Here is a 9978-nt window from a genome sequence, read left to right on the forward strand (position 1 = left end):
TTTGGGGGAAGGAAAGAATTTTGTGCATCAGGGCTACAAGGCAGAGCCATAACGTGGTTATTTGAGGTCAGTAACCACATCAGAACTGGGAATATGAATCTTACGCCCGTGACAAAGGCTTTCCAGTGCAGCTGCAATGGCAAATCTTGCTGGTGAAGAGATTTCCTCTGCTGGTGGTTACTCTTTATCCTTGAATGATTTGGGTTATACCGAAAGACTTCTGACCATACATGTTTTCCACTTAAGGATATGTGGGTGTTTTTGTATTTCTAATTGGCGTTGAAATGTGAGAACAATCTTTGTGTCAATGGAGCTTTGGTATTTCAGCACTTGAACAAAATCCTCTTAGGCCAAAGCTGGGTGTCTAGGAACAGGTCATCATTCCTGTCTTCTGGAATTCTCTGTTTAAAAACCTTTATTTGGTGCAGAATCACTTTCTGCTTCTGTCTGCTGTGGGGACTAGTGGCAAACTTGCAGATACTTTGTGACTCCAGTCCTCTGTGGTCCCCTCAAACCCACTGCGTATCGATCAGGAGGTCATCTTACTGATTTTGTTGATTTAAAGATCAATTTGTGTTCCTGGTTAGTGTACATAAATGTATGAGAGGGGTCTTTGTGTTTCCTTTTGGAGGTTTATTTTGCTCTTATTGTTTAGGGGGTACAGCAGGCAAAGAAGTGACTTTCCTGTATAAAAAATGTGCAGGAGTAGTGGTAATGTAGAATAGAATCAGGGATTCTTGATGTTATCTTTCTTTCTCATAGCTTCCAGCTGTCATTGCCTCCTGCAAGAGGTAAAAATGGGATCTACAAGTAAAGGAATAAGCGCTTGAAAAACTTCACATATTTAAGAATGTGCTTTCCCGGGTATATATGCTGAAGTGTGTCCAGAGGAGGGCAACGGAGCTGTGAGGGGTCTGGAGGACACGTCTGGTGAGAAGAGGAGGGCCCTGGGGGTGTTCAGCCTGGAGAAGAGGAGCTGAGGGGAGACCTTCTCGCTCTCGACAGCTCCCTGAAAGGAGGGGGTAGCGAGGGGGGGCAGTCTCTGCTCCCAAGGAACAGGCGATGGGACAAGAGGGAACGGCCTCAGGTTGCCCCAGGGGAGGTTTAGGATGGAGATTTGGAGTAAAATCGTCCCCAAAAGGGTTGTGAAGCAGTGGCACAGGCTGCCCAGGGCAGTGGTGGAGTCGCCATCCCTGGGGGGATTTAAAAGCCGCGTAGCCGCGGTGCTGAGGGACATGGGTTAGTGGTGGGCTGGGCAGGGCTGGGGTAATGGTTGGACTCGATGATCTTAAAGGGTTTTTCCGACCTAAACGATTCTGTAATTCTATATTCTCAAGTAAATGTTTTGGGTGTTTTTTGTTTTTGTTTTTTTCTGAAGGAAAACATTTAAAAAAGAGATGCAGTAAGTCAATACAAGAACACAAACTCTTCTGTATTCAGTTTTTCACTGAGGTTGCAGTGCCGGTTGATCCAGGTCATCGTGTATTTGCATCTCGGTGACTCTTGTTTAGGAGTGCCAAAGAAACCCTACTAGAAAACCCTAAAGTTTGCCTATTTCTTTCTTGATTTTCACTTTCTGTTTTTGTTGGCCTGTTTGTGTGAAGAATGAGTTCCTTCGCTGGGTATCTTTTTGATGAATTATGTTTATTTGATCCTCAAACTAGAGGTGGAGAGAACCTTAGCTGGGGGGTTATGCTGAAGGCAGTTTTGTCCTCGGTGCCCCCAATGAAGCTGTGAGTGTAAGTTGACTGTATGGGTTGAGAGGTGGATTAGCGAAAATCCAAGTTTTTGGATTGGTGATTGTTTTTTGTTTTAAATGATGACTATAAGTACGGAATTGCTTTATACTTCTATTTCACTGGTAGTAGGAGCCATCAATATTTTGTCATGTTGGATTTTACGCATTTTTTGGGTGCTTTATTAATTTTAAATATTGTGCTAAACTTGGTGCAAAAAGCTTTAAGACTTTTAATCTGTACAAAAAAGCAAATGTAGCAGTACAGAGGCTTTTTCCCATTAAATGAGTTCTAATGGTTATGAGGGGTTTTCTGTGGTCAGCGTTGCCAGAATGAAGACTGCGTAGCTTCAGTGAAGATACACAAAAGTTACTTTTGCATTTTATCATCTTCCTGGAGTGTGCCTCCCATGCAAAACTAAAGGTGTACTACTACAACGTACAGTGCTTTACTGGGGAGAAAAATTATAACTGTCGATCTAGGTATGTATTTGGAGAAAGGGCTACAACTGGGTGGGCAGACAGTCTTAAATAGCTGGGCTTAAACTGGAACCAGTGGCTTTGCTGTTTGAATGTGTTTAACATGTGTGGCATGTGAATGAGTTCAAGACCAAAACTGTCTCGGTAATAGAAATGGGATTATATAATATGACGCCTGGCACTTGATCTGCTATGCTTTTTTGTTTTCACATCTGTGCAAATCCTAAATCTGTAGTTCAGCAGATACCTGTTTTGCCTGCAGAACAACACTGACGTTTGTTTGCTTGCTTTATAGTGGACATAGCTGAGCTAAAAGCTCGGAGTTTTATTCAGACTTTCATAAGGTGTTGGTGCAAAGGTTGAATGTGCAAAACGATGGGAGCTTTAGTGCTATCAGCTGATACACCGCATCCGTGCACATCCTGGGTGTGACGGTCACTTATTTTTAAACTGTACAAAAAAATAATACAAGATAAATCTTCTATTAACAGCTATAAAAATACGCAGCGCTGTATGCATTTTGATAATCGTCCTTCTTGGTTTAGCAGCCCGTAGGACACTGATAAAAAGTGTCTGGCAAATTTAGCAATAAGGGTTTGAGTGTTACTCTGTGCCTCCTTGCTGGACATTACAGCGTGACCTCGCCAGGCTGGAGAGTTGGGCAGAAAGAAACCTTATGAAGTTCAACAAGGGTAAGTGTAGGGTACTGCACCTGGGGAGGAATAACCCCATGCACCAGTACAGGTTGGGGGTGACCTCCTGGAGAGCAGCTCCGTGGAGAGGGACCTGGGAGTCCTGGTGGACAACAGGATGACCATGATCCAGCAATGTGCCCTGGTGGCCAAGAGGGCGAATGGCATCCTGGGGGGCATCAAGAAGAGTGTGCAAGAAAGACAGGGAACTGCTGGAGAGGGTCCAGCAAAGGGCAACGAAGATGATTAGGGGACTGGAGCACCTTTCTTATGAGGAAAGGCTGAGGGACTTGGGTCTCTTTAGTCTAGAGAAAAGAAGATTGAGGGGGGATCTTATTAACACTTACAAATACTTAAAGGGAGGGTGCCAGGGGGATGGGAGCAGTCTTTTTTCAGTGGTGCCCAGTGATAGGACGAGGGGTAATGGGCATAAACTTGAACATAGGAAGTTCCATCTTAACATGAGGAGGAACTTCTTTACTTTGAGGGTAGTGAAGCACTGGAACAGGCTGCCCAGAGAGGTGGTGGAGTCTCCCACTCTGGAGACATTCCAAACCCGCCTGGACGCTGTCCTGTGCAATCTGTTGTAGGTGCCCCTGCTCTGGCGGGGGGGTTGGACTAGATGATCTCCAGAGGTCCCTTCCAACCCTAACCATTCTGTGATTTTCACCAGTCATAAGAAAGGCGGGAGAAGGGCACGCGTCCCGCTGAGCTGCAGCACCTGGTCAGCTAATGCCGAGGCTGGGATGGGGTTTTCAGTGAAGATGCTGGATTAACTGGGGCATCTGAGTCATGTGCTCCCTTTTGCTGTCCTCTCTAAGATCAGTAATTCTAACAAAAGATTGCTTTAAACTGCTCTGGTGAATTCAGCTGCAGCACCCAGAGCAGCTAGTCCAAAAATTACAAAGAAAGTAGTTGCTAGCAGAGAGGAGCACGAGGGTCTAGAGGTTTTTAAAAAGCTTGAGAGCAAAAGTCTTTCTCTTCAACTGGATTCTAATAGTGATAAAGACTGACTGTTACTGCTGCTTTGTGTCGCTGTGGTAGCTGATGTGAATTGATAGGAGTTATCAATTGGATTATTAATTGGATAAAATTGTCGCAGTTGCCTGCCTTTCACGGGGGGAGGGAGGAGGGCGATGAAAAATGCAGCTTTGGAAATTTAGCCTTCTGTTCTTTACAAGCTCGTGTTTCTAGATTAGGTTTTATACACTGGGCAGGACACCTGGGGACTTCTACAGGTGTTTGTGTCCTTCAAGTTGCTAAGATTTAATTTCTTGGCTACGTTTATCTGCCTCTTAATGAGTGCCAAAGGAACTCGCATCTCCTGGTAGTCAGATACTATAAAACTGTCATGGAAAAGTCAGTGTTTGTAGTGTCTTTTGCTATGTAGATGGTGCTTTGGAAAGCTTAGTTAGATTTGACTGCTGTTTAACACCACTGCTTTAAACTTGTGAGGGTTCTGGCTCTCAGTCTTTTTAAGGGGCTTTAGTAGAATCTGATTTGAGGGAAGAGCAAAGGCCTTGTGATTCGTAGTGTTACCCAAGTAAATGACTCCAGGGGAGCTAGTGTTACTCTGTGTTCTAGGTGAAGAAGTAATGTTTGTTCTACTCCTAGAAGTCGTATTCTGGCACGGTGAGGAGATTACATCCAGTAAGTGAATATTGTAGTATTAGGAGTAATGAATACTCAACAGCGTGGGACTTTTTTTTTTATATTCCACGCTGTGATTTCTCCTTTTACATATATGCATTTTATTACAAGTATAACCTTGGGAAATGCTTAGATTGTCGCAAAGCGTTGCAAATGTAGTTGTCCGGATCGGTTTTTCTGTTTGTACGTGATGTGCTATATAGTACCAAATGGATGCTCCTGGGATTAACATCTAGTGGTTGGTTACAGAAGGCGCTTGTAAAGTTGCTGTAGAAAGCTTTGTGTATGTGTGGGCCAGAATTAGGCTGTTCCTTTATTAGGAACTACAAATCAGATTGAAGTAGTTAATCTCTATCTGAACTGATGTGATGAACTGATGATGATTCGCAGATTTGTGCTGTATTTTAAGAGTAAATCTTGAAAAATGTTTGTGCCTGATGCTCCTCGTCTGCACGCACCCCCCCAGCCACACACTGATCCTTAAATCTTACACTGTGCTCTATAACTGATAAAGTGGTCTGGGAATTAGTAAACCCGTCTTCATGCTTTATTATCCTCTATCCCAAGTAAGCGTATGTTTTTTGTCTTTCAGTACGTTCAAGCAGATGCTCCTACCAATAAAACACTGGCTGGGCTGGTGGTGCAGCTGCTGCAATTCCAGGAAGATGCCTTTGGAAAACATGTCACCAATCCTGCCTTCACAAAGCTTCCTGTGAGTATTGGGGTTAACCCGCTGCTATTACAACAGCGTATTTTGTCCTTCCTCCAGTATCGGTGCCACTGGCGCGCTTCCAGGGGCTTGGGAGAGCTGTGCTTACTCTGAGGCTTTTGTTGATGCATCCTCTGGAAAGGGTGAAATAGCACACTCCTTCACAGAACATTTCCAATGTAATACATCTCATTTTCTATACATTTGGAATCGATTTCCTGAATACTGGGGAAAAGTTTTAATTTCTAGTAAAACTATGTGTAAACTTGTAAATCTTAAGTCAAATCTGTTTGGACGTATACATCCTAAACTGATGGATTAACATGCACTTTTCAAAGCAAACGAGTTTCTGGTGATTAAACATCAAACTTGTAATGCTGTCGGTGCTGAAAAATGGCTTTACCATGTTCTTTAGTAGCACACAGTTACCTTATTAGCGTGGGATGGTTTTCCAGTAACTCAGGATATTGGTATACAGAAACAATATCAGCATTTTAAGGGCTGCTTATTTAAAGTTCAAACTTGGCACATCTTTAGCAGCAGTACCCCAGCGATTGTGTTCAGAGATCAGTCCTACTGTGCTTGGAACGCTGCCTACCACCAAGAGAACCTTGTCTGAGCGCGCGTGAAGTCTAAACAGCTGATAGAGGGAAGAGGGATGCAGCAAATGGTAAGGACAGAGTGACAAAGGGATTTCAGCTGTGACGGGCGAGGGCTGCAGTGTGGTATCTAGCACCCGGTTGGCCGATTTAGGGTAGGTTTTGTGGGACAAGGCAACTGTCATAAGCGTTGTAGACATGAGCAGGAAGGTCTGTGCGTATCTTTGCCACAGAATGCTTACTGAGAACCTACGGCCATGCGATTGAGGGTTCTGTTTAGGTATTCATACTGAGTTGGAAATATTTATAACCGATTACAATACCATAATAGTTTTCCGAATTACTTTAGTTTGAAAGTACTTCTATCTTCTCTGGTCCACCACTTATAGAATAGTATCTTTTATTATTTTATGGTGATTTTTGGTTTTCCCCCAGACATTTTGCTTATGTAATTTGTTCTGTGAGGAGTGTGAATTCATGCATGTTTTCTCCAGAAAAGGGGTTTTCAAACTTACTGGGTGAATCTCTTGGTGCTTAGGCATGCACACAGACACACCGCAAGATGTCATTAAGATGTAGCTCACTGTCTCTTCCGTTCTGATCACCTGATTCCTCAGTGGCACTGGAAGGCTTTGGAGACAGAGGTGAACGTTGTGGTGCTTTATTTTGATATGGCAGTGTACACCATAAAACTGTACCTGTATTCAACAAGTTGATAAACCATTTGAGTGCTCTCAAGGCTTAAATCAATTTGTCTTATCTTAAAAATAGGCAATAAAGATTTCAGTGGCATTGTAAATATGTTGTTCCTGTGTTTAATTATTCTTGCTGTTTCGAAGGTCTAAACTGATCAAATCTGCTCAGCTTAAGTTTACAGCAGTTGGATCTCTGCTCTCAATTACTTCCGACAGAAGACAACTCATGAGTACATCTTCCTTTATATTGTTGTTATGAGAAAATGCAATATGTACTCTGAAGAGGAGGTTAGCTGTCACTTTTTTGGACATGCAATTTAAGATACTGGTTCAGACTGTGAAGGAGGTTTTGTTATTCTCCTGCTCTGAAGACGTGCAGAGTGGTTTGGTTTTACAGGACTCTGGCTTGGGGAGAGAGGTGGGACAAAGGGGTGTCTCTGGTGACATTGCCAATCTCCAAAAACGTATTGCAAAGGTATTGCAGACTTCCACTGAAAAGCGACTGAAGGAAACTAAAAGAGGTTAAAAGTTTGTGGTTATCTTAGTGACTGTTCAGTATCACTGTGTTCCTGGCAAGCGAGGATCTGAAGCTGCAGAGGAGGAGGTCATGCTTGTGTGAAAGAAGCAACCCCTGAACCTCAGAACTTTGAGTGCTGTGTACCTGCAGATGACTGCAGACATCCTCAGTTTGTGACTGCTGCTCACAACTGCCATCACTAAAGGCTGCTGTTAATAGTCCGTTCCTTGCGTGATGCTCTTCTCCATGACTATACACTGCAGTGTTGCCCTTATCGGTGCAGTTCACTGGAGATTAAGTGTTGGTCTTGAGAACTGCAGTGGTTGCAAAACACAGGGACGTGGCTCACCAGGAGCACCTGCTGATGAGAACATGTCAAACCAAGGTTGTCCCTCCAGTTCACGTTAGAGCCTTCAGATTTATTTTCCAAGTACCAGGCAGCGTACCTCGCCTGCCCTTCAACACTGGAGCGGTCAGTGACGGAGAGAAGCCGGTCTCTTCCATCACTACCGCTCTGACCTGGGCTGCATCTAAATCGCTACAGACTACATCTGTTGAAATAAAGTTCAGACATTTTATTTAGTGCTTTGAGTGGATGAGATAGACCTTGCGTTTGAGAGAGGGTTTTAAGCACTCGTTCTTGGCAAGGTTACTGTACAGTACAGGGTCTGTAAATAGATCTAGAGTACATGAAGGACTGTTGCAGCTTGACTTCTGCACATATCTTCTGGTTATTGCTTTTAAATGAGTATGGTCTAACCCTACTGATGCTCAAAAAAAAAAAAAGAAAAAGCTGATTAATTCTCTTAAAGGCAGTTTTGCATTTTTCAAATAAGAGCTAATTGTGAGGCTGGTGGATCTTAATTGCCTTGTTATGATGGATTTTGCTGGGTAAAAATGTCGAGGGCAACCTGGTTTATTGACAGCTGCATCTCTCCTGCGGAACAGGTTTTGTCTAATTGTTAAAAGCAATTTCCTTTTATGCTAGTAGCAACGACCACAGTTTAATAAGAGGGTCTTGCTGGAGGCTGTGGACACTTTAAAAATGTGACTTCAGTCTATGAAGGAGATTTGTCTACTGTTTTTCATGGTTAGGTATTGGCTGCACTTCCTCTGTGTGGCAGTAAAATCCTAACTTGCCAGAGTCATAGAATCATCATAGAAGCCTAGAATGGTTTAGGTTGGAAGGGATGTTAAGGACCATCTAGTCCCATTCCCCCCTGCACCACTATGGGCAGTGCCACCTCCCCCCAGCCCAGGTTGCTCCAAGCCCCGTCCAACCTGGCCTTGACCACCTCCAGGGATGGGGCAGCCACAGCTTCTCGGGGCAACCTGCCCCAGGGGCTCACCACCGTCACAGGAAAGAGTTTCTTCCTAACATCTAAAGTGTCTGTGACTGCTCGTGCTGCCGGGGACTCCTGGCTCGGTGAGCCCTGTGCCAGGCCCCAGGACTGCCTTCCAGCATCGCCCTGCTAACGCGGAGAGGTCTGACCTTGTCTTTGAGAGGTTTAACGTGGGATACTGACGGGCAGCTTGATGAAGGCGAAACTGCAGCAGCAGCCCCTGAACTTGAAGTAGGGACCGTTGGGTACAACAGTGGGATCAACAGTTACCCAGAGTGCAGGTGAGGTGGGCTTTGCTGCGGCGGTTTCATTCGGGTGCGTGCTGTGGCGGCATGTCAGCCGAAAAGGGAAAGGTCCATTCTGGATGACCATATGTATGTAGGGCAGCTAAAGATAAGTAACAGCAACTTGCATACTAGCACTGCAAAAATACTCTTTACAACAGGTCTTCCAGCTTCATGTTGACATTTATTTTTCTTTTTCGAGCAGCTAGCGTTTGCTTGCATGTTTGTAAACCAACGCTTGTATTCTCAGAGCCAAGTCTTACAGCAATAAAATCATTCAGTGTGTTAAAACATTTTGTTTTAATTCAAGCTTCTGATCAGAGGCTGCACCATCCATAGAGGACTTTGGTTTGCTAAGAACAGTACTGAAATGCACGTGGCTCATAAACGGGCAAGTACCCGTACGGCATATTTGAGCTCTCTTCGTTATCTCTGTGCACAGTAGGGCTGTACACAGATGGTAGACTAGGAGCAGTTCTGTTCTTGTTGAAGGCTTATGAAGGATCTTTTTTATGTTGTTTTTGGCCGCTGGTGTATTTGATATCTCGCAGAACTGCTTTGCTTTCCATTAGCAGCTCTAGAGCCAAGGAAGGCAGTGTTCTGTTCCGATCCCGTGCTACCATTTCAGCTGCCTGGCTGCAGAGTGAAGTTAAAGTGCTTGTCAGTAATGCTAAGGCTGCCTGTAATTTGGTGTTCGTACTGTGTTAGGAAATAGTCCTGACGTGTAATATAACAGACTTTAAATAAAATGACCGGTTCTATTGTAAAAAGCAAGATAGAGGCTAGATCAGAAATAGTCCTAATGTAGAAGAACCACTAAGAAGGCTGTTGCGTCTGTGCAGTGTCTCCAGCTTTGTGCTGTCTCTGGTTCCAGCAGAAGGCAGCTTGAAAGCTGCTGGTAACCGGAGCCCAGCCATTCAACAACTCCCCAAATTCTGCTTTGTGAATCGTACAACTTTCTTATTTTTATTGAGAATCACAAAATAGACTCATCCTGGTCTATATGTTTAGCAACCACATGGAAAGAGAGGTTTCATTTCTTATTTCAGTAAATAGTTGCGCATCTTATAGCGGATGGAGCAACATCAGGAGGGGTCACCTCTAGAGTGCTCCTCAGCCGTTGTGCCCCGCTGGTGGGGCTGGGAGGTGTGGGTCTGTGTTTCTGCAGGGGGTCACAGCATCCCAGACTGGTGAGGGCTGGAAGGGCCCTCTGGAGCTCCCCCAGTGCCACCCCCCGCCAGAGCAGGGGCACCTCCAGCAGTGGCACAGGACGG

The 9978-nt window shown here is 44.5% G+C and overlaps 1 protein-coding gene across 1 annotated transcript in view; it reads left to right on the forward strand.

Moving 5' to 3' along the window:
• The first annotated feature begins 5152 nt into the window (after positions 1-5152).
• The window catches only part of SMARCC1 (SWI/SNF related, matrix associated, actin dependent regulator of chromatin, subfamily c, member 1), a 91064-nt gene continuing 86238 nt past the window's right edge, over positions 5153-9978 (forward strand). Inside the window, exon 1 of the mRNA XM_009885686.1 lies at positions 5153-5269. The gene's annotated coding sequence lies outside the window, so the exon portion shown is untranslated. The remainder of the gene's footprint in view (positions 5270-9978) is intronic.

The sequence above is a fragment of the Charadrius vociferus genome, unplaced genomic scaffold (genome assembly GCF_000708025.1).
Source record: "Charadrius vociferus isolate BGI_N301 unplaced genomic scaffold, ASM70802v2 scaffold825, whole genome shotgun sequence".
Classification (NCBI taxonomy): Eukaryota; Metazoa; Chordata; class Aves; order Charadriiformes; family Charadriidae; genus Charadrius; species Charadrius vociferus.